The 25745-nt window shown below is 42.5% G+C and overlaps 1 protein-coding gene across 2 annotated transcripts in view; it reads right to left on the minus strand.

The window, feature by feature from the left end:
• The window catches only part of ZNF710 (zinc finger protein 710), a 135466-nt gene that overhangs the window by 97333 nt on the left and 12388 nt on the right, over window positions 1-25745 (minus strand). The window contains exon 2 of one of the 2 annotated variants that reach the window (XM_075342799.1): window positions 11418-11480. The exons of the other annotated variant lie outside the window; for it this stretch is intronic. The gene's annotated coding sequence lies outside the window, so the exon portion shown is untranslated. The remainder of the gene's footprint in view (window positions 1-11417; window positions 11481-25745) is intronic. 2 annotated transcript variants of the gene reach the window in all.

A 25745-nucleotide genomic window follows, 5' to 3' on the forward strand; every position in this document is an offset into this window, starting at 1 on the left:
AGCCGCAGGTAAGGTGAGGTTCCTCGTTCCTGCGGTGTCACACGGAGAGATGTGTGCTGCCGCAGGAGCGACGAACTACTTCGTACACCGATCAGCAGCGATATTTGAGAATGGACCCCCATGTCACCGATGAGCGATTTTGAACGTTTTTGTGACGACTCAAAATCGCTCATAGGTGTCACACGCAACGGCATCGCTAAAGCGGCCGGATGTGCGTCACAAATTCCGTGACCCCAACGAGATCGCTCGGGCGATGTCGCAGCGTGTAAAGCCCACTTTAGTGCTACTGCACTCACTGTATACCCTGTGAATGTATTAGTGGCACTGATTTTTCCAGAAATGTGGCATAGAAACAAGGACAAAAGTGAAGTTTTTTGTGTTCCCTTTGTTTTTGCCAATTTTACAAGGATATACCTCTAGTTTCTGGTTATGGATGAGCTCTATACACAAGTCCTTCCGAGCAGCAAATGCTCAAAAATGACTGCAGGTTAGACGCTCCAAACAACAGCATGATGAAAATGTGACAGCTGCCCCCCGTGGACCAACAACAACACAATGCCGTGTGCAGCCGCCATCCTGCGTGTCCAGCGGCGTCAGATCTGTACAAACACAGCTAATCAAACTTTACTTCCATCACGTTACAGGATTTTCACAGTCACAAACTTTGGCTGTAAGTCATACGTATGAAGCCAAACTCTACATGATTTAGCCCTACACCAAAATGCTTTTTGCGTTCGCCAATCGCAATCTGAAAAATATATCTTATTTCATTTCTTTTCATAGGAAATATGTTGACGCTTCACAGCAGCAGAACAACTACTGCTTCTCTTCCCTTCCCCCATAAAACACATAATAAATACTCAATGCAAAAAAAAAAAAAAAGAAAGAGAAGCTAAAAAGGAACTGAACACAGGAAGAACATAAAAAGAGAAGAAAATGCATCAGCCCAGAGAGGGGGGGGAATACACAAAAGACAGAAATGAAAAGAAAGGAGGGGGAAAGAGTGATTGGAAAAAAAATAGAGGAGTGAAAAAGAAAAGGATTTTGAATAGAGAACTGTACCCAGATGAATGGTGTGTACATAAAGAAAAGATTGCCTGAAAAGAAACAGCCACATGAAATAACCTCTCCTTCACAGGCACTGCCAATCAAAACCACAATGCTAATGCTGCCTTTCTTTCCCTGTTCTTCTACTTTCTGCTTTTCCAATGTGGGCCGCGGAAGAGCTGCTGAAGTGGGGGGGTGAGGCTGGCATGTTAAGCAATTACCCTCTGCTTTAGTATTAATATAGGGTAAAGTTTACACAGTACGTTCTTTCACACGGTAGTATTTAGATTGGGATTTCTAAGGCTACATTCACACTTGCGTTGTTTTGCATCAGTCACAATCCGTTTTGTGGCAGATGTGACTGATGCGTTGCAGATTGTGGTACAACTGACAAAGGAGAGAGAGAGAGAGCCCCCATCATCACCGCACACACCGGCACTACCGCCCCCATCATCACCGCACACACCGGCACTACCGCCCCCATCATCACCGCACACACACCGGCACTACCGCCCCCATCATCACCGCACACACAGGCAATACCGCCCCCATCATCACCGCACACACAGGCACTACCGCCCCCATCATCACCGCACACACACCGGCACTACCGCCCCCATCATCACCGCACACACACTGGCACTACCGTCCGTCCCCATCATCACCGCACACACACTGGCACTACAGCCCCCATCATCACAGCACACACACCGACACTACCGCCCCCATCATCACAGCACACACACACCGGCACTACCGCCCCCATCATCACCGCACACACACACCGGCACTACCGCCCCCATAATCACCGCACACACACACCGGCACTACCGTCCGTCCCCATCATCACCGCACACACACCGGCACTACAGCCTCCATCATCACAGCACACACACACACCGGCACTACCGTCCGTCCCCATCATCACCGCACACACACCGGCACTACAGCTCCCATCATCACAGCACACACAGGCACTACCGCCCCCATCATCACAGCACACACACAGGCACTACCGCCCCCATCATCACAGCACACACACAGGCACTACCGCTCCTATCATCACAGCACACACACAGGCACTATCTGAGTGACGTCACCGCTGACAGTGCAACTCACTTCAGTTTCTGCGTGGAGCTCACAGGAGCGGCGGTGTTCTACGGTCGCTCGCTGTCAGCTTCCGATGTAGCAGAGCTGAAAGAGTCGTGTGGATTACGTTGGACCTGGAGGGGTATTCAGGATTAATAAAGTGGTGAAAGAGGGAGTTTTTTTGTCTTTTATTTCAAATAAAGGATTTTTCGGTGTTTGTGTTTATTTACTTTCACTACAGATTAATCATGAGGGGGTGTCTCATAGACGCCTGCCATGATTAACCTATGGGCTGCCATTAACTCCTTATTACCCCAATGGTCACCGCACCAGGGCAATTCGGGATGAGCCGGGTAGAGTTACGGGCCTGTCACATCTAATGGATGCGGCAAATCCGGGCAGCTGCTGGCTGATATTTTTAAGCTGGGGGGCTCCCCATAACGTGGGGCTCCCCATCCTGAGACTACCAGCCCTCAGCGGTGTGGCTTTACCTTGGCTGGTATCAAAATTGGGGGGGACCGCACGTCATTTTTTAAAATTATTTATTTATTGTGATTGCTTGCAGTGAGACAGCTGTCACTCAGCGTGGGGGCGGGTCTGACTGCAACCAATCATATGTGCCGGTGGGCGGGGGAAGCAGGGAATACAAAATGGAATAATGAGTGGCCGGCATTTTCAAAAGCAGGTGATCGGTGAGTAGGAGAGAAGGGTTGAGAGGTAGAGACCGACTGACCGAGAGACAGACAGACCGACCAACAGAAAGACAAAGGGAGAGAGACTGACCGACCGACAGATAGAGAGAGAGTCCAACACCGAGAAAGTCCAACACCGAGAGAGTCCAACACCGAGAGAGAGAGATTTTCTAACCAGAAAGGAATTTACACATCTGAGCATGCTCTGTTGCTAAAAGACTGGACCGTCGCCGGAATCCGTCATTTGACGGATTGGATGGATTCAGGCACCCATAGGCTTCCATTATAACTAACGATGGATGCCGACGGAATCCTGCGCACTGCGTTTTTTATTCGCTACAAAAAACATTACATTCTGCTTTGCTTCCACCCGGCGGTCAGTCATTCTATGACTGATCAGTCGCATAGCGGATGCAACGCAGGGCCATCAGTCGCAATTGGTCCTTCATACAGGTCTATGGAGAAAAAAATGGAATCCTGCAAAATATTTTGCAGGATACCGTATTTCCTGAAGGCGAAGGATTGTGACTGATGCAAAATAACGCAAGTGTGAATGTAGCCTAAGCCAGAAACAAGAGTGGGTCCAAATGCCGTAGGGTTAAAATTCATTCCAATATAGTTTCTCACTCCTGATTTTGGATCACAAATACTATACTGAAGACCAATCAAAATACTGGTCAGTGAATGTGGCCGAAAGCTAGTTTCATACATTTCTAATGCCGGTCTTACAGTCGCAAGTAGAGAGGAGTGAACCTGAGGTTCGATGTTCGGAGTTTGGGTTCAGAAACCGACTTCCAAAAAAAACAAAGTTTGGGTTGGAAGTTCGAGTGAGTTACGAGTGCAAGCCAATGAAGCGAGCAGCACTGTGCTTGGGTATGAGTGATGCTCAGTCCTGTGCAGTGTTTGAACGGATCGTACTAGGAGTAAAATCAGCGTGATGAGATGCAGTGTGCACACAACCAAAAAAATCTGAAAACCCTACTACCCTCCTCTGGAAACGTTTTGGTTATGGCTGGCAGCATATGGGCAGAACCACAAAATACTCAATTACTGACCTCCATTGAGTTTCGGATCAAGTTGGAGTCAAAAACCAAACTTTTTTAAGGTTCGAATGTACATCTCTAGAAGCAAGGTCCGGTCTGGCTATAGGTGCAAGGTATCCAACAGCCTCATATATGCTGTATCTGGGCCATTAATTGCATTATATTATAGTTGTGCGAAAAGAAAAAAAGGTTTGGTACAGTTATCCAGTTGAGAAAAGATTGATTGCTCTCAGTGGGAGAAAGCCGATGGTTACCGGATACACATCCTGGAGCGGCGAACTACAAGAACCATGAGGCCGGCGATGGAACGGAAGGTAAGGTGAGCATAATATGGGTGTGTGCATGCGTGCGTGTTTGTGTGTATTTGTGCGTGCTTGTGCATTTGTGTTGACTGCAAGAGCGGGTTAGAGCGTGGTGGATGTACGGAACCGGACGTTTGTGCAGTGACTATTTTGCTCGTACAGCAAAGCTTGCTCGTAAATCGAGTTGTAAATTTACAGCAAGATTTGCTCGTTAGGCGAAATACTCGCTAACTGGGTTACTCATTAAGTGAGGTTCCACTGTATTCTCAAGTGATAGATTTATTGCAAAAATTTCTCAGACAAAATTTGTTAATTCATCTGAACTTTACATGCTGCATTCAAAAGACGGGGACATTCGCAGAAATTTCGGCACTGGATCTTTCATATGGGATATACAGTATGCTTAGGCTCTGCCAATATTCTACCACTAGGTGATTAACGAGCATCTAGAAGGCCTTTTAGTTTACTATTTTATCTGAAAATCCATCCCATTTATCTACATTTGACTTCTGAAATATTTGCTCATGCTACAGAATCAAAAACTATTCACATGAATGGAAAGCGGCAGAAATATATCCTATGTACTGACATACACTGAAGTCCTATTTAAATGATATTCTCAATTCATCTACGTAAATAAATCAGTTTATAGACAAACTACAGGAAAGTTAAGAAATTATTAGATGCCCTAACAAAGCAAAGCTTGTGGGGGCGACTGCCTCTACTGAAAAGCCCCCATCCTCTTGTTTTGGGGAGGTGTTATACAATAGTGAATTCTAATGAGGGCTCTATTCTCAATTAAAAAAAAGCAGAAAGGAATCATGTATCCGGCCTCATACGACATGTTTGTTGTAGCGCCAGAAGCTTAGGTTTATTAGCTCAGCTAATATAAAGAGGGTAGTTTTCACAGCCATAAAATAAATGTATAATTCATTTGGTATGCTACATTTCAGCTCGAGGAAATGATGCTAGCTAAACTAAAAAAAAAAAAAACTGCATGAATATATATTCCATATTTATTTAAAAAAAAAAACAAAAAAAAACACAACACAACACGCACAGTAAACCTGCATATACATTTACACTAACAAGATACCTAGGTAATATTGAGGCCGCAGTGTCCCGTCTACTATATACCCGTCAGGATCAAGATCACATTTTCCAGGAAGGACATAATGGCGGGTTGTCCTGTAAATTGCATGATCCCCTCTAGATTAGAAAAATTCAGTTCACATATTTAGTACGTCTGTAGGGAAAATTGAGGCCTACTCATCTGACCGAAAAAGCAGAGATGGAGGCTGAAACGTTTCAGCCTCAAGGGGGTGCGTGATGAAGATGACAACTCTGTGTGGGGACTCTTTACTATCTTTAATCAGTCATAAGGAAAACTAAGTACACCCTCTTTGAATTTTAGAACTTTATATATATCAGATCATAATAAAAAAAAAATCTGGTTGTTAGAAAGTTTCAGTCTCGGGTTTTATTTACTCGATTTTAAGACGTTCTAAAGGACTAGGGTAATTTTTATTATATCTGGATACATAAGACCATAGAATTTAGGATGTATTAGTATTTCTCATGGCTGTAGAGCAGATGTTGCTCTTCTGGATTTATGTTCGGATAGCTTAGTCAAAGCTTATTAATCTTTAAAAATATTCACATAAACCCACAAAAGACCAGACCATTCCAACGTTCCAACAAGAAGTAAAGTATTTTCCCACTGAATTTATTTTGTAGAAAGTCCGCTAATCCGAACTATAGAAAGGTGGGTCAGGTGAAGCTCTATCATTCTATGGAAGAAAATAGAAAAGATCCAGCACCGGCTCCAAAATCAAGTGAGATTAAAAATGTCAATCTATTCAAAAAATTCCCTCTAAAAGACTCATGTTAAGAAATATCCTTTTTTCTTAAGGTGCATGGCCTTTCGTTTTTCCAGACCCATGATGGTCCTTAGTCATGGGTAGCATGACACATACAAAGCAGAGACAGAGATATATATTATATAATATATATATATATATATATATATACATATACACATACATATATACACACATACATATTATATTATTATATTATATATAATATTTTACCGCCAATGTGTAAAAACGGGCATTCTATAGACTACCTAGGCAATGTATACAATGCCGGAACTGGGTCGTCAAAGTGTGAAATACATGAGATGTTCATACATTTCCTAGTCATTCTATAGAATACCTAAATGACAAACAGGCGGAGTGTATACTACTACAGGGGTGGTCCGTCCAAAAGTGGGTGGACAGAGCAGAAAATGAAAGTGGACACTGACAAAAAATTTCCTCCGGCATCTTTGGGGGACACTGTGCAGGTTCCGATCCCTGGCGTAGACAAGGGACATGTGATCTGCGAAATCTGCTAGCAGTTGTTATGGATGTGACAGAAGACGGCTTTTACCGACTTGGAACGGTGCGAGGAATTTTGAACCAACTCTATGCTAGATCACAATTCAGTGTTTGTGAAAAGGGCTTGCTCAAGGTTCAAGATGTTCCTGACCACAAAATATCTCTTCGATCTGCTGCTACTGCTCAGTCCCCAGGAAGTGGCCAAGGAATTTGAGGTGTATGTGGCAAGACTTAGGCGGGCTTTACACGCTGCGACATCGCTAGCAATTGCTAGCGATGTCGAGTGCGATAGCACCCGCCCCCCGTCGCACATGCAATATGTGGTGATTGCTGTCGTAGCAAACATTATCGCTACGGCAGCTTCACACGCACATTCCTGGTCGGCGATGTCGCTGTGACCGCCGAAAAATCCCTCCTTCAAGGGAGAGGTGCGTTCGGCGTCACAGCGATGTCACCGCGACGTCACTAAGCGGCCGGCCAATAGAAGCAGAGGGGCGGAGATGAGTGGGACATAACATCCCGCCCACCTCCTTCCTTCTGCATTGCTTGCGGGACGCAGGTAAGGAGATGTTCGTCGTTCCTGCGGCTTCACACACAGTGATGTGTGGTGCTGCAGGAACGAGGAACAACATCGTACCGGCAGCAGCAGCGATATTATGAAAAGGAGCGACGTGTCACCGATCAACATTTTTTGACGTTTTTGCGATCGGTGATTGTCGCTCCTAGGGTTTACACGCTGCGATGTCGGTAACGGCGCCAAAACCCCACCTAAGTGCCAAACTAACAAATGCCTTTGCGTCAAAAAAAATAAAAAAAAACAAAAATTCAAAATGCCATTCTAGCCTCCCGTGCTGCAACAAAGAGTCAGGCATGACACTGCCGATTCCTTTTTTTTTCCCCTGCAAAGATATCCTGTTGTTCATTTTGCATTTCTTCTTTCATGTTTTTGACTGTTTGTTACTAAAGACTAATAGTCAGGAATGACATTTCTGTTTCTTTGTGTTTTTCCCAGTAAAGATATCCTGTTCATTTAGTATTTCTTCTTTCATTAGTTTTTTGACTGTTTGTTACTAAAGACTTTTCCAATCTGGGCATTATATCAGACTTTGCCTGAGCAGTTCTTGTCATTCTTTATAATACCTAGATATTTTATGTAATGCCTAGGAAAAGTATAGAACAACGCAGATACTTCATACCTTGCCTGAAAACGACAGGGATTGTATACACTGCCTAGGTATTTTCATAAATTGCCTGTAACATATACACATACATACATATTATATACTGGACACACACACATACACACATATATATATATATATATAATTTATATATAGATATAGTACAAAACTAAAAGTTTGGACACACCTTCTCATCTCTAGAACAACTATTAAGAGGAGACTTTGCTCAGCAGGCCTTCATGGTAAAATAGCTGCTAGGAAACCACTGCTAAGGACAAGCAACAAGCAGAAGAGACTTGTTTGGGCTAAGGAACACAAGGAATGGACATTAGAGCAGTGGAAATCTGTGCTTTGGTCTGATGAGTCCAAATTTAAGATCTTTGCATCCAACCACCGTGTCTTTGTAGAAAAGGTGAACGGATTGACTCTACATGCCTGGTTCCCACCATGAAGCATGGAGGAATGGAGGAGGTGGTGTGATCGTGTGGGGGTGCTTTGCTGGTGACACTGTTGGGGATTTATTAAAAATTGAAGGCATACTAAACCAGCATGGCTACCACAGCATCTTGCAGCAGCGTGCTATTCCATCCGGTTTGCGTTTATTTTTCAACAGGACAATGACCCCAAACACACCTCCAGGCTGTGTAAGGGCTATTTGACTAAGAAGGAGAGTGATGGGGTGCTACGCCAGATGACCTGGCCTCCACAGTCACCAGACCTGAACCCAATTGAGATTGTTTGGGGTGAGCTGGACCTCAGAGTGAAGGCAAAAGGGCCAACAAGTGCTAAGCATCTCTGGGAACTCCTTCAAGACTGTTGGAAATCCATTTCCGGTGACTACTTCTTGAAGCTCATGAAGAGCATGCCAAGAGTGTGCAAAGCAGTAATCAAAGCAAAAGGTGGCTACTTTGAAGAACCTAGATTATAAGACATATTCTCAGTTGTTTTACACTTTTTTAAGTATTTCCTTCATAGTTTTGATGTTCTCAATGTGAATCTACAATTTTTAGAGTCATGAAAATAAAGAAAACTCCATATTATATATATATATATATATATATATATATATATATATATATATATATATATATATACACACACACATATACATGTGTGTGTGTGTGCGCGTCTGTGTATATATATTTATATATATTTATATATATAGTGCCTGCAAGTAGTATTCAACCCCGTGCAAATTTAGAAGGTTTACACAAGACAACGACCCAAAGCACACAGCCAAGAAAACCAAGGCCTGGTTCAAGAGGGAAAAAATCAAGGTGTTGCAGTGGCCTAGTCAGTCTCCTGACCTTAACCCAATTGAAAACTTATGGAAGGAGCTCAAGATTAAAGTCCACATGAGACACCCAAAGAACCTAGATAACTTGGAGAAGATCTGCATGGAGGAGTGGGCCAAGATAACTCCAGAGACCTGTGCCGGCCTGATCAGGTCTTATAAAAGACAATTATTAGCTGTAATTGCAAACAAGGGTTATTCCACAAAATATTAAACCTAGGGGTTGAATAATAATTGGGCCACACTTTTATGTTGAAAATTTATTAAAATTTAACTGAGCAACATAACTTGTTGGTTTGGAAGATTTATGCATCTGTTAACAAATCCTGCTCTTGTTTGAAGTTTGCAGGCTCTAACTTATTTGCATCTTATCAAACCTGCTAAATCTGCAGGGGGTTGAAGACTACTTGTAGGCACTGTAATTATATATATATATATATATATATATATATATATATATATATATATATATATACACATACATACATACATACATACATATACACACACACACATTCTTTATTGTGTGTTTCACGCTACCTATGGATTAAGGACCTAAAGCGGACTTTACACGCTGCGATATCATTAATGAATTATCGTCGGGGTCACGTTATTTGTGATGCACATCCGGCGTCATTAACGAGATCGCAGCGTGTAACACTTAAGGCTGCTTTCACACTACGTTTTTTTAACATGCGTCCTGAACGTTTTTTTGCTGTAAAAGCGGATCCTGCTTTTACAGCAAAAAACGCATGCTAACGCATGTGTTATTTTGCAGGATCCTGTCACTGGATGTTTAGGGGCGGGCATTGGAGTAATGTGATCAGGAGTGAGGGGAACTAAACGTGCCAGACTGGGACCCGGCTACTTACAACTGCGGAGGTTCGTAACCAAGGTAAACATTGGGTAACTTGCTTGGATACCCGATATTTATCTTGGTTACGAGCGTCTGTACACGTAACCAACGTAAACATCGGGTAACTAAAAGAAGTGGTTACCCGATATTTACCTTGGTTACGAGTGTCCGCAGCTCTCAGGTGGGAGAGAGAGAGACAGGAGAGGGAGGGGGAGAGACAGAGAGAGGGAGGGAGGAATGAGAGGGTGGAGGGAGAGGGTGAGAGAGGGAGGGGGAGAGAGGGACTGATCACCCGAGACTGGTTTCTGTGCATGCTCAGTAGAGCAAGCAGGATCCTGTCTATCACCATGCCAGCGTTCACATGCGTTTGCGCGCTGTTTAGTCAGGATCCAGCAATTTGCAGTATTTGGACGCAGCTCAAAAACGCTAGAAGTAGCGTTTTTGAAAAATGTTAAAAAACTGCAACTCGCTGGATCCTTGCTATAACGCACGCAAACGCAGGTGAATACACGTTGACGCGAGTCCATTGCAAATGCATTGAAATGAAAACGCATTTGCACTGGATCCGCTTTTGCGTTAAAAAAACGTTCATGACGGATGTTAAAAAAACGTAGTGTGAAAGCAGCCTAAGAGCGATCTTAAACGATCGCAAAAGAGGGCAAAATCGTTTGCCGTTGAGAGGTCGTCCTGAAACAAAAAATCGTTTTCAGGATGTTAGCGATGTTGTTCGTCGTTCCTGCAGCTCTACACATCGCTGTATGTGACACCGCAGGAGCGACGAACATCTTCTTACCTGCCTCCATCGGCAATGCGGAAGGAGGAGGTGGGCGGGATGTTTACGTCCCGCTCATCTCCGCTCCTCTGCTTCTATTGGCCGCCTGCTGTGTGAAGTCGCTGTGACGCCGCACAAACCGCCCCCTTAGGAAGGAGGCGGTTCGCTGGCCAAAGCGACGTCGCAGGGCAGGTAAATGCGTGTGACGGGGGTAAGCGACGTTGTGCGCGACGGGCAGCGATTTGCCAGTGTCGCACAACCGACAGGGGCGGGTACGATCGCTTGCGATCTCGCTAGAGAGATCGCAGCGTGTAAAGCCCGCTTTAGGCTTAAGATTAAGGACCAATTTGAGTCTGCAACACATAAGGGCCATGCACCTTAAAAAAGAAAAATTATTATGTGTGTGTCTTTTTAAACAGAGTTTTCTGAATAAATGGAATTTTTTTATCTAAATTGATTTGGAGTCAGTGCTGGATCTTTTCTATGGTCTTATGATCTTTCATCGCACCTTATCCTGGGTGTGCCGCCTTGGAATCTTCGTGCACCGACTAGGACCCTTTGAAGGCAGTTACACAGTAGGCTGAATATCCTTTCCTTACTTGTGTCTATGGTTCTACATCACGTGGAAAAAATAGCTAACTGTCCAATTACTCAGAGTCTTCCTCCCTACAATCAGTGTAACCCTTTTATGACCATCACAATAACTGCAGCTTGGTTTCCCCTGGGGTTTTCACGACATACGGAAGATAATCATACTTACTGCTAAACATGGGAGTGTTGACTTCAAGCACCAACTGTTGTGGAGTCGTCACGACTGATCTGTCTAAATGGGAAAGTGACATACTGCATTAATACATTTGTAAGTCCTAATGTTTTTAAACACATTTTATAATTGGCAATAATAAAAACATAAGAGGTTGTAATGGCAGATACTATAACAGCTTTTAAAAAAGGGCTGGATGATTTCCTCACTACACACAACATTGTTGGTTATAAATGACTTAGTGACTAAATGTAGAACTGGTGGAGGAAGGTTGAACTAGATGGACCTAGGTCTTTTTTCAACCTAAGTAACTATGTAACTAAGTAGCTAGGAGGGACAAAAAGAAATTACAATTTTATATTTATAGGGAATCTGTCAGTAACCTTCTCCCAAACGAAGTATAGGCACGCAGGCCTAAAAATTCATCAACACTTTTACATCTCTTATCTGTTGCTGCATTCCTGAGAAATAAGAGTTTCATATCCCCACTAATATATAATTGCTCTTTTTACAGCGCCAACATATTCTGCAGCACTTTACAATTCAGAGGGTACTTGTACAGACAAGGTAAGACTTTACTATAAAGCAACACATTGTCCAACGCATACCAAGAGGAGTGAAGACCCTGCTCACAAGCTTACAATCTATGAGGAAATAGGGTAAACACAAATGGTAAAAATAAAGTGCTTGTCGTGTAAGGTCCAATCATCAATATAATAAATAGTGGCATACAGACAACGCTGCTTGAATAGGTCACCAGCCAATGTGTGTATAAGTACAAGAGTGTGGAAGAGAGGTTAGGTTAGTGTGGTGAGAAGATGAGCCAGTCTGAACATAAGCGTACTTAGTGCATGGCTGAAACTGTGGATATTGGGAATTGTTTGGATTGTCTAGGGTAGTGCATTTGAAAAATAGGTAGCACACAAGAGAAGTCCTGGAAATGTTAGTGCAAGGTTCGGATTATGGAAAATGTTAGTCTTAGGTCATTGGCGGGACAAGTATGGTGGTAGACAGAGAAGAGAGAGGAGATGTAGAGCGGCGCAGAACTGTGGAGCATTTTGTGTGTAAGAGTGATAAGTTTATATTGGATTCTGTAGCGGATGAGCAACCAGTGCAATGACTGGCACAAGGTGGGGGCATCGGTGTAATGGTTGTACAGAAATAGGATCCTGCTTGCTGCATTCATGATGTTTGCTGCTGCGTATTAGAGATGAGCAAACTTGAGGTTCGGTTTTCAAACCGAACACCCAATTTAAAAATTAAGGTTTGAATTCATGGATCAAATGCTGTACGGGCAAACAAAACTCGTATGAGCAGCGCTGTGCTCGGGTACGCTTGGTGCTAAGCCCTGTGCGAGTTCATTGCAGTATTTGGACGGCGCACACTGGGGGTAACAACAGCGTACTCCGATGAAGTAAGCAAAAAAAAAAAAAAAAAAAGCCCACCCTCCCCCAGAAGTGATCTCTCTTTATGGCTGGCTGTAAATGGGTGGAGACTCAAACTGCCAATCAGTGACTTGATCCAGGGCTCGGATCAAGTTCGAACCTGTGGAGCTAAGCTTGTTTGCTGCCGGCGAACCGAACCTTGACAGAATTGCTCATCTCTACTGCCTATCTGATATTAATGTCCTATGCTACATAGAGGTGATCAATATGTTAGTCCCAGACAACTGTAATGTGAATGGGGCCTTTTTCATTCTACAGAACATAAGTTGATAACAGATGCAGGGAAGCACAGCAGGGCTGGATCAAATGGGTTTTTTTTATATACAGTGGAACCTTGGATTACGAGCATAATTATATTATTATTATAATTGGTTCCCGGGAGTGTGCTCTTAAACCAAGTTACTCTTCTATCAAAGCAAATTTTCCCATAGGAAATAATTGAAATGCTGACAATTCGTTCCACAGCCCAAAAATAGTTACTGTATTTATACAAACATATTATAGTAATACAAAATGTTCTGTATTCATATAAAATTATTACAGTTCACTAATACATACTTTACAGTAAAAAACATAAAAGAAATTAAACTGTAAATTAGCTTACAAAAGAATTGTTGATGTGCAAGAGATACAGTACAAGCAATGTGCTGTACTGGTTAGCCGAGTACAATACTGTATCCACAAATGCAAATTGATAGACATGCTATATAGTATATACTGTACTGTGCAATGGTATACTGTATATAGTATACAGTACATATAGACAAAGTTGCCTCCAGAGCGGGTCAGAACGCGGTGAAAGGACAGAACTGGAAGTGTGCACGGTGAGTATTTGCTCTTAGTGCAAATCATTGCTCTTAAACCAAGTTACAAATTTTTAAAAAGTTTTGCTTGTCTTAAAAAATGCTCTCAAACCAATTTACTCTTAATCCAAGGTTCCACTGTATATAAAACACAACTAAAATAAAAGCATAATTATCATGATAATCTATTTCAATGAATCAGTTGTGCATGTGAATATAAGAACCTCTAATCAATTCTAAAATGGGGAATATGGCATCTTCTCGTCCTCCATGAGCCTGCAGTTTCCCCTCCCTAGTCTTCAAGCTTCTAGTAAATGTTCAAAAACCCTAGTACAACTCTAGAAAGGAAAATAAGTAATTCAAATTTAGGATAAACTTAATATTCTTTTTTTTTCATGTCAGCCCATAAAAGCAGTACCCAATGTAAACCGCTGGAAAAAAAAATATCAGGAGTTAGCGCCTCAAACCCTTACCGTTGTGAATGTTTCAAGGAAACCTACATGTGAGAGGATAAGGGAACAGGAAAGATAAATTTAGAACAACTCAAACCAATCCATCATTCTGTGTACTTATTTCCTTCTCAAAGGAAATCATCAAGAAACAACCAACATTTTTTTCTTCAAGATAATCTACACATTTCCTACTATTTAAGAGCCAATTATTTGTGGGAGATTCAGAACTGAATTTCTAGAGAAATCAGATTGGATCTCGCCCAAGTAAATTGTACAAAGTTGATAAAATGGCTACAATGTGTGCTGCAATATAAAACGGCTACTGAATATGCTTCATATACAGTAACCTTCACTGTACTACACAAGACGTTATCAGTCCCATAACAGAATGAAATCTACATTGTCTAATGGAGAATGCAGAAAAGTCTGCAAATTATAGTTCTCAGGTGGTGTTTAGCAAACAAATGCTACTGTAATATGATGAAAAGTTGTAGTCGGGTGCACGGCCGGTTACAGAAGCGGTGTCTGGTAACAAGCTCTGCCCCGTGTGCATCAGAACAGGAGCAATCACATAACATTCCGGAAGAATGACAAGGAATCAACATAAAATATGTATTGGAAGATCCTACAACCTGTAATAAAATGATAACATTAATTCACCTAAACCAGAATACGCCTCTAGTGTGAAACGTTATAAAAAAACAAATCTATTTTATTTATACCCCAGTTAGGGCCGATCATCAAACCCTGAAAATTCGAATGCTGTCCTAGAGATGAAGAGATTTCGGAGGACTGAAGAAGAGAGTCTCACTTAAAGGGGCGGTTCACAACTTATTTTTCCAAGCCACATCAATATAATGTTGAGAAACAAGGTTTCTCTCAAATACCTGTCAGTGGCGCTAATGCAGTCCACTCTTACACCCCCCCTCCCCTCCACCATGCTCCGTGAACTCTGATGTCACGGTGAAACACCACCCACCCACAGCACAGTCACTCAGAAACACTTGGGCCGGCCACAGTGATGTCAGGTCAACTGGCAGTTGATGTGACATCACCAGACATCAGTGTTCAGAGAACCCGGTGGTCACAAGAAGGGGAGGAGCGGACCGCAATAGCGCCGCTCACAGGCACTATTGACAACCCAAGGTATTTGAGAGAAGCCTTGTTTCTCAACATTATATCAATATGGCTTGAAAGTAGTGAACTACCTCTTTAAGCTCTGTTTAAAGGGACTGACCGGTTGCACAATATGACGGTCAATTGATAAACTTTTATCTATCGGTGATTGCTTAAATGCCCATTTACAAAGGCAGACCAAAGCAAAAGAGCCCACCGGGCGATCTATATTAGATCACAGTGCGCACAGACTGCCATAGTTCTCGGCAGTGCGAGTCTTGTTGGAGAACGATGATCTTCTATACCACAGAAAAGATCTTTTCACCCAATGAACCAGTGTTTTGCTCATTCATCCAATGCGTGGCTGCCTGTTTACACAGCAAGATCATTGTAAAAAGAGCGTTTTAACAGCCTTCATTTGCAATTATCTTGCAGTATAAATGCCTTTTTACTTCTAAAACATGACAACTCAGTGGTCTTCATGAGTGGTGTCATGATTTCTTGAATTCTTTGTATAAATACTTTTCCCCATTGGATGTTACATTTCTAATAAGGCAGATTAATGAGGATGACACGGTTGAGCAGGCCACAGACCTTCTTTCTGCTTTTCACCTTTTACTCTAAATTAAAATGTAACCTTGCATACATTACATATGATGTAACCTTTTATACATCACTATGCTACTTTGAAGCTACTTCACAACTTTTTCACACATTCATATACATAGCAATTTCAAGAATTCGCTGGAAAACAAACGAGGATGCATCTACACTCTGTAGTCAGTAATGTGACCTATCTGCTTCCACAATCCATCAGTCTCTGGTAACAGGAAAACAGCAAGTTTTAGCTTCAGAAAATAATATTTATTCACTTATATAGCGCCATTAATTCCAAAGCACTTTACATACAACAGCAACACTGTCCCCATTGGGCTCACAATCTAATCTAGTATGGGAGGAAACACATGCAAACACAGAGAGAACCTAAAAGCTCCCTGCAGATGTTGTCCTTTGTGGGATTCGAACCCAGGACCCCAGCGCTACAGTGCTAACCACTGAGCCACAGTGCTGGCCTATGTAAAAGAAGATTGGTAAAACAAAATCATTTCACAACAATTAGCCATTTATTTTATATTTTTTTTGCTAAACAATTTTACTAAATAATTTTCCATTGTAGATGAGAATATATAATGGGCTGAAAATGCAACTTATGCCTGTAAAGTAAGAGTAGGCTACTCATCTCTATTAAAGTGAACTTGTCAGGTGCAATATGCACCCGGAACTACGAGCAGTACTGGGTGCATATTGCTAATCCCTGCATCTAGTAGCATACATAAAGAGATCTTTAGAAAAAGTATTTCTAAACATCTTTTATCTAATCCCAAGGGCATTAGTTCCTGTGCTCATTCCACCCTCTTAGCATGTTAACGCGCCCCAGAGCTTTGGAATACTCAGTCCCGGGCTGTATACTACTGGGACAGTTCACTGGGTGGCAGTTGCCCGGTTCCGTGACCCTGGGGGTCGCTTAAAAAGGGTTTTGTACAAGGGAAAAATAAAAATAAAGAGTTTTTCGTGACGCCACTTGCGGTATGCGTCTATATGGGAGAAGTCGCCGCTGCAAAGTCTCTCACTGCTGGGGCTGATGTTAATGGCAGCCTGGATGTTGTGGCCCTCCGCAAGTAGGGCTGGACCCCAGGGGGTAAATTATGGTGTGGAGGTTTATGTCCGTTGATAATACTGGGGCGCGGAAAGAAGGTAGGCCATACAAGGGATTGCAGTGTAACTGGTTCTTTACTCACAGAGATGTTGCTTGCAACCTGATGGAGGCTGGTCCTGACCACTGGTCCCCTTAGTTCCAGTGCCGGTGTGGTCATCTGGTGGCTTACTTCCCCTGCACCTGTCTCTGGTTGGTGGGTCCCCGTGGCTTGGAGCGTCTGGGGTTCCCTTCCTGGTAGTCTTTCAGTCTTAGTCCGTACGGCAGGCAGTTTGAACCCTGTTGGGTCGGTTCTCTGTTCCCGGTCCCAGGTTCTCCCATCACTGTTGTGCCCCGAACTTTACGATCGGTGAGGTCCTGGATGGTCCCCTCACCGAGCAGATTTTATCAGGTCTGCCTGGAGCGTTTTCCTGACCTAGGGCTCTGTACCCAGTCGGTGCTATGGTTCCGAGAGTACTCCACTGTACTCCTTCGGCAACCACATGCCTGGGCCCTCAGGTCACCGTTACACTCTCCTATCAGTACCGTTAGGTCCGTCTCCTTTCACTTCCACTTACTGACCGTCTGGTCCCTCCTCCCTGTCTGTAGTCTAGTGGACTGGATCGGTTTCACCCCTAGGTGGCCATCCATTGGGTCCAACCCTAGCCAGTCACCAGACTTGAAGGGGGGGGGGGAGGGATTCTATGAATGTTTTGGTGTTACCGGCACTGGTTTTCTGGGTCCCTGGGGGTAGGTCCTGCATCACTGACAAGATGCAGTTCCCTGTAGCTCCTGATGGCTCAGGGGCGCTACAATGTTACCACGCCTACAGGAGTGTACTAACATGCCATTCAATGCAGCGTCACCAGCGGTGATGAGCGTACCTTTGTGCACTGATCTGAATGCCCAGCACTTCCGGTCATGCACAGTATGAAGCCAGGTGTACGCATCCCGGCTTTAGAGGTCTAGTGCGAATGACCTGAAGTGCCGAGACTTCTGATCATCGGTCACAGTGGACAGACGTATGCACATCACCGCTGGTGAGGCTGCATTGACTAGCATGATAGCACTCCCATGCTAAGAGGGCGGAATGAGCGCAGGAACTAACGCCCTTATGACTAGTCCCTGCGCTCATTAGCATATCATAAAGGATATTTAGAAATACGTTTTCTAAAGATCTCTTTATGTATGCTACTAGATACAGGGACAGATAGGGAGGGATTAGCAATATGCACCCAGAACTGCTTGTTGTTCTGGGTGGATATTGCACATGACAGGTGCACTTTAAGACCCATCCCTTCCTAACATAATACATAGTTAGTAAAAAAAAAAAAAAATAAATAACGTTTTAGTTGTCAGCGAGTTTTTGCACTGGGTAAATATCTAGAGAGGGATAGACCGTGAATGCAAAACATCAAACTACTGTGCTGCACATACCATGAAAACCGAGAATAATTTATTCTAGTTCCCACTAAAATTTACATAAATCTGCAGAAATCATTTAATGAATGAATCTCAGAAAGGAACATGACCTATCAGAGAAAAAAAACTTTCCCAGCACAAAGCAAATAGCGTATCGTTTTTACCCTGTATGACCCAGTGTAATTACGCCTGCATAACATTGCGACATGTACAATGTACAGGCAACTTGTTGCCATTCTAGAGCTACACTGCTGAGCGCACAGAGCGAGATGAAAGTCCCTGCTAATTACATGTTTACTAACCCTCAGAAACCCTTTAATTTCCATTAAAAAGAATAAATACAGTCACTGTATTAAACAGTGCTTATATTTATGTGAAGGCCTAAGAGGAGGAAACAATTACTGCATTTGGAGGGAGAACCTTTACAAAGTTCACTAGACAACAATGTAGAACGCCAGCGCTATAGTTATCTGTTACATTGTATGCCCGGACGCCTTCTGATCACTCTGCACGGACAGAGAACGTGAGGCTCCTTATTTTACTGACATAACGAGGGAAAGGTATTGTTTGATGTACAGGTCTAGCAATATATTTATTGTTTGCACTGATTTTGTGGCTCATTGATCATTAAGGTGTGACTAAAGGCCCAGTTACACGCAGCGACGTATCTAACGATATATCACCGGGGTCACGGATTCCGTGACGCACATCCGGCATCATTAGTGACGTTGTTGCGTGTGACACGCACGAACCACCGTTAACGATGGAAAATACTCACCAAATCGTCCATCGTTGACACGTCGTTCCTTTTTAAAAAATCGTTGATTGTTGAGCACACAGGTTGTTCGTCGTTCCCGAGGCAGCGCACATCGCTACGTGTGACACCGCGGGAATGCCGAACTACAACTTACCTGCAGCCGCCGGCAATGCGGAAGGAAGAAGGTGGGCAGGATGTTACGTCCCGCTCATCTCCTCCCCTCCACTTCTATTGGGCCGCTTAGTGACGTAGCTGTGACACCGCACGAACCGCCCCCTTAGAAAGGAGGCGGTTTGCCGGCAGCAGCGACGTCGCTAGACAGGTAAGTCCCGTATGACGGCTCCGAACGATATTGTGCGCCACGGGCAGGGATTTGCCAGTGACGCACAACCGACGGGGGCGGGTGCTTTCACCAGCGATATCGCTGCGTGTAACACCCCCTTTAGGGAATTGGTTTAACAAAGATGGGTGCGATTAAAATGTGCTGCACAATTTTGGAGCAAATTACTTGCACAAGGCAATCGCAACCCAATAGGTGATGAAAAGTTAGTATTTAAAATGGGCAAAATATAAAACACCATGATCACGATCCTAAATTTGGAGCGTTTTCAGACTAAGTTTACCTATTCTATATATTAGACCTGATCAGTAAATGTACCACAAAGTTGGCAAATCCATTATTCACACATTGCAAAAAAAAAATAATAAATAAAAAAAAAAAAACAAAAACACACACAAAACATTTGGTTATCAGTGTATAATCAATATTTCAGGGAAAAAAAAACAAAACAATATTGCATCTTATGCTTTTTTACTGCAATATTTTAGATTAAAAAACAAACAAACAAACAAATAAGAAAAAAAAAACATTTATTGTACGAAAATTACTTAAAAAGAACCTGTCACTGGGTCAAAAAGTGGGCAGTTTTTGCATTTACTTTAAAAGGAGTTATCCACTACTTTTACATTGATGGCCTATCCTTGGCCATCAATGTCTGATCGGCCGTGGTGCGACACCCCGCCGATCAGCTGTTCTCAGTCGGCCGGGTACTGCATATCCGCCTTCCAGCCGCTATCAGAAGACAGTAGTGCCAGAACTGAGCATTTCTGGCTACCTGCTGCTGCCTCGGGGATGCGGGATGTTGGACCCTAGCCGATCAGACATTGATGACCTATTGTAAGGATATGCCATCAATGTAAAAGTAGTGGACAATCCCTTTAATCTTACTCCTCCCCTGAATATGCTTTTTTTTTAGTTTGTTTTTTTTTTGTTTTTTTAATTCCTCCATAGGATTCCAGAGATATGATCTTTTTTATTTGGTGCTAATTTTTATGGTCCCTACTAAGGAGGATCCTCTGGGGACATTTAGGTTGCTCTCCAGGCCTGTAAGCCACGCCTCTTGGCAAAGACCAGATAAATTACAGTAACCGTATGGTGTATTTAAAACAAATAATAAAAAATTATATATACATATTATATTGCTTCTGATCCACTGAATAGTCAGTGCAAAAAAATTTGGATGGATTTTTTTATTGCTAATTTTTAGCAATCCATTGAATAAAAAAATACATCTACCTCATCTGACTCATTCGTCTCCTTTGGTAGCGCCGACAACCACCGCTCGCAAAGCTTGCATCCAGGATATTACTGAACACTCAGTGGCTCAGAAGGAATACATTTTATGAGCAAAAACAGCCCATTTGTGACCTGGTGACTGGTCCTCTTTAGATTACACAAGGAGCTAGAAGGCGTGAGCCGTTCCACTTACTTGGGTGTGTTTAAAGAGTAAAGTCAGTCACATCACACAAATAAGATTATTATTCTGTAGCTAGAATGTGACAAAGTAACCTCACTTCTCTCCGAATACTGGACGTTTTAGAAATTACATCCTTAATACACTGGTATTAGCAATAACATCATAGAAACCTAAAATTCATTGCATGGGAAATAGTCATTTTCCGCGATCTAACCACATTTGGATTAACTGCACTCTTAACTAAATATCAATGTATCCGCAGCCCTTCAGAGAAATTACAGTTTGCATAATATTTTTTTTTTCAGCATTTTGCTTTGAAAAAACAAAACCATATACAACTTGAACAGGCTGAAAATGTTTTTTGTTGGGGTTTTTTTGCACTCTTTTTAAAGGACAAAAATGCCCCTCTCATACAGTTGAAACCAGAAGTTTATATTCATTATCAAAAAAAAAAAAAAGAGAGAAAGAGAAAAGATTACATGCACTAAGAGTACTATGCCTTGAAGCAATATGGGACAGCCCATATGATGATATCAGGTATTTGGAAGCTTCTGATAGGTTTATTGGCCACATCTGAGTTAATTAAAGACACACCTGTGGATATATGTTAATGCACACCTGAAACACACTGCTTCTTTGTGCAGCATCATGTGAAAGTCAAAATAAATCAGCCAAGATCTCAGGAAGAAAAGTTTGGACTTGCACAAGTCTGGTTCATCCTTGGGTGCAATTTCCAGATACCTGAAGGAGCCTCATTTATCTGTACAAACAATTATACGCAAGTACATACAAGATGGGAATGTCCAGCCATCATACCGCTCAGGAAAGAGATGGGTTCTGTGCACCAGAGATGAACGTGCTTTGGTCAGACATGTGCACAGCAACCCAAGAACAAAAGCAAAAGACCTTGCGAAGATGCTGGTGGAAACTGGTAAGATTGTGTTATTAGCCACAGTGAAACGAGCACTGTATCAACATGGGCTGAAAAGCCACTCTGCCAGGAAGAAGCCATTACTCCAAAAGCAACATGAAATAGATTAATGTTGCAAGTGCACACAGGAACAAAGACCTTAATGTTTAGAGACCAGTCCTGATGAAACATGGAGACATGGTCTGATGAAACTAAAATTGAACGGTTTGGCCATAATGACTATCATTACGTTTGGAGGTAAACGGGAGAAGCTTTGAAGCCTAAGAAAACCATCCCAACTGTGAAACATGGGAGTGGCAGCATCATGTTGTGGGGTTGTTTTGCTGTAGGAGGGACTGGTGCATTTCACAAAAAATACATGGTATCATGAGGAAAAAAAGATTGTGTGGCAACACTGAAACAACATCTCAAGAGATCATCCAGGAACTTAAAGCTTGAGCAGAAATGGGTCTTCCAAATGTACATTGATCAGAAGCATACTACTAAACTGGTTACAAAGTGGCTTGAGGATAACAAAGTCAATGTTTTGGAGTGGCCATCATAAAGCCCTGATCTCAAACCTATTGAAAATTTATGGGCAAAGCTGAAAAGGCAGGTGCGAGCAAGGCAACCTACAAACATGGCTCAGTTACACAAGTTCTGTCAGAAGGAATGGGCCCAAATTCCTACCTACTATTGTGAGACGCTTGTGGAAGGATTTCCAAAATGTTTGACCCAAGTCATACACTTTAATGGCAATGGTACCAAATACTAATGAAATGTATGTAAACTTTTGACTTTTCAGAAAGTAATAAAAATACCTTAAAACATTCTCTCTCTCATTAATCTGGCATGTGGCAAATATAAATAATTTTGGTAATCCTAATTGACCTAAAACGGGAAAAGTTTATTTTGATTTCATGTCACATAGTGAGAAAAATATACATGTATCTTTTTAGATAGTGGATGTAAACTTCTGGTTTCAACTGTACTTGCTTGTTTGCTCCACATTCTGTCTTCACACAGAACTTAAAGGGCTTGTCTGGTGGAAAATGACAAGTCTGCAGTCCCACTGTGTCATCCCTATCTGACTGCAGACTTGTGAACCCTCATGCCGCACACACTATTAGGATTCTCCACTGTCAGAGCTGGGATGACTGCAAGCATGCAATATGCATGCCGCCGGGTAGAATCCAACTAGACTGTTTCTGGAAAGCTCGATGCAAGCCTTTGAAGAGAACCAACTACCAGGATTTTGTGAAATGAAGTAAAGGCAGTGCCATACAGGACCTGACCCACAAAGGCCCGCACCGCTGCACACATCAGTCAAAGTGCAGTGCATTTCTGCAACTTTAATTAAAGATATTTCATCAACCAAGCAACCCATCGTTTTACCACAGGTATGCCTGGTTTCAGTATCTTAGTGCCAGTATGGCATTGCCTTTAGTTCATATCGCAAAATCATGGTGGTTGGTTCTCTTTAAGAAGTCTTTGCCTCCCCAGATTGTTTCCCGCCCAGCACTAGCTTTTATAGCTTGAATGAGAGCTGACTTTCTAACTTCAGGTAGCTAAGGAAGGGAACTCAGACAATGAGAACTCAATCAAGCTAAAGAAGCTGGTGCTGGGCGGGGAAACAAACCGGGGTGGCAGAGGCCAAAACACAACGCATATTAATTAAAATTCTAATGATGCAACAGGACCTAGATAAAAAGGTGTCAACAGATTTACATTTCAAAGATCAGCATGCCCATATGTGTGTTTTTGCAGAGGTGATTTTTCTGACAGAAAGGTCCCACATGCCCTCCATCCCACCAACACCTGCATATTGCTTGCTAAATAGCCTCCCTAACCAGCCCTTTATAGAGTTTGACACTTAAAGGGAACCAATCACCAGGATTTTCGTATATAACTTAAGCCAGTGCTATACTGGCACTATCAGGATGATTCTATACATACCTTTAGGGGTCAGCTCGGATGTTTAGGTTTTGAAATCCAAGAAAGTAAAGTTTATAAAATGAGCAGCTTCTTGAGTCACAGTTGCACTGGAGCAGATAATATATTCATAGTTATCCCCTCCTCCTATTTGTATAATGCTTATGCTAATTCTAACGACTCACTTTGTCTGTGGAAGGACCTATGGTGAGGTCATACCCATGTAACCAGAAGGGGTGGGGCCTCAGCAACCAAAGCTGGATACCAGGTCACATGGGTATGACCTCACACAGGTCCTGATAGACAAAGTGAGTCGTTTCTATAATACTTATGCAGAAGTCCAACTTCTGATCATGTGCACCGAGATGAAAACCAGGGTCAGATGCGGTGACAGTAGAGAGGTGGGTGACCATGCCTCTTAGGCTGGGCATTCATTAGCATGTTAGCGCACCCACTGGGGCGTGCTTACATGCTAGGGGGGCCAACTAGCCAAGAGAAGTAACGCCCTTGTGACTAGTCCCTGGCCTCATTAGCATATCATAAAGGATCTTCAGAAATACTTTTTTTAAATATCCCTTTATCTACACTACTATAGGCTGGGACTGCTAGGCAGGGATTACAAATATGCACCCAAAACCGCTCTTGGATCTGGGTGCGTCCAGGACCTGATAGGTTCCCTTTAAAACAGTGCTAAAGTCAAACAGGGCTCAAAAGTGAATGAAAGTATAACAGACATTTTTCTACACTTTTCAGTTAATTTAAAAACTTTAAATTAACTAAATTTCAGGGTCCAACTTAGCTGGTGCTCCCCATTCACAATGGTGTATAAGAGGCCTCAACATTTACACTTGGAATTTAAGGGAAACCATTATCAAGTTGATAATGATTTGTGTGAATGCCATATGCTAGGCTGCACAAGTTACAAAGATTTCCACTGCCATAGCTAATTGAGCCCAAGAACTACAGTATGTTGAGGCCGTATGATTCAGCAAGTCTTCCGTCAGTAACGATAGTGGTATGTGGAACGTAGCAGTCTGTCACGTTGCAATACAAGATATAACACCTTTACAAGTCATTTCAGATGAATGTAAATTTGTAAATAGCTGATGTATACACTGAACTCTTACATATTAGTAACACGTGAGGACCGACGTGTTACCCAGGCTTATTTCGGTGATCTGATATTTGCTAAGCTAACGCCTTGTTATACTATGCATGGAGGTTTTCCTTGTCTTCTTGCTGGCAGCTTTGTACCTCTTTTTGGGCTATTCGTTACTTTGTGGGCGCTTGTCCTGGTAATGTCTTTTCAGATCCCCTCTGAGATCTAGTATCCCTTCCTGGGTCATGTGGGGTGTTTTCCCCTTCATCACCTTCTATATCCTGGTCCATTATTGTGATTACTACTGTTTATGTTATACCCTACAGAACATATTTAAATAAAATGTTTTACACATTTCAACTATGACTTGTTTCTGGGTATCTTTGCTATTTGGCAAATTTAAAGACTCTACACTCTTGGGTTTCATATTAGTAATGATGCAGAATATGACAAGCGAGGTTTTCAGGCTGCTCCTCAGAATGGGGGGGGGATGGAGAGATGCTTGCATATGCATAATTGCATAATTCTCTTTACTCAATTGTATGGGAGTTGCACAATTTGCTTAGCAATCATACTCTGCAATATTATAGGACTCCTATACAAATGATGAGGAAGAGATGCTGTTGCCCGACCTCCTTCCCACCGACTACAGTGTGTAGTCGGGCAATGTTCTCTAAATACGTTATGTACAAGACTTAAAATTAATGCGAGAGATTGGACAACCCCTTTAAACAGAAAAATCTAGATATTAAAAGTAAACATATGAAAAGAAAAACAAGATTTTGATAACACACAGAATGTGATACTAATTATCAATGCTTTCTATTATAGAAGGCCCAACTGTAAGGGGAGAGATACCAGATTCTTGTAAGGAAGTGGATGTAAGTGAGAGATGCCCATATGGCATACACCTCTTAACCACTTTATTAACAACTGGTT

Source organism: Anomaloglossus baeobatrachus, chromosome 4 (genome assembly GCF_048569485.1).
Source record: "Anomaloglossus baeobatrachus isolate aAnoBae1 chromosome 4, aAnoBae1.hap1, whole genome shotgun sequence".
In the NCBI taxonomy this organism is placed as follows: domain Eukaryota; kingdom Metazoa; phylum Chordata; class Amphibia; order Anura; family Aromobatidae; genus Anomaloglossus; species Anomaloglossus baeobatrachus.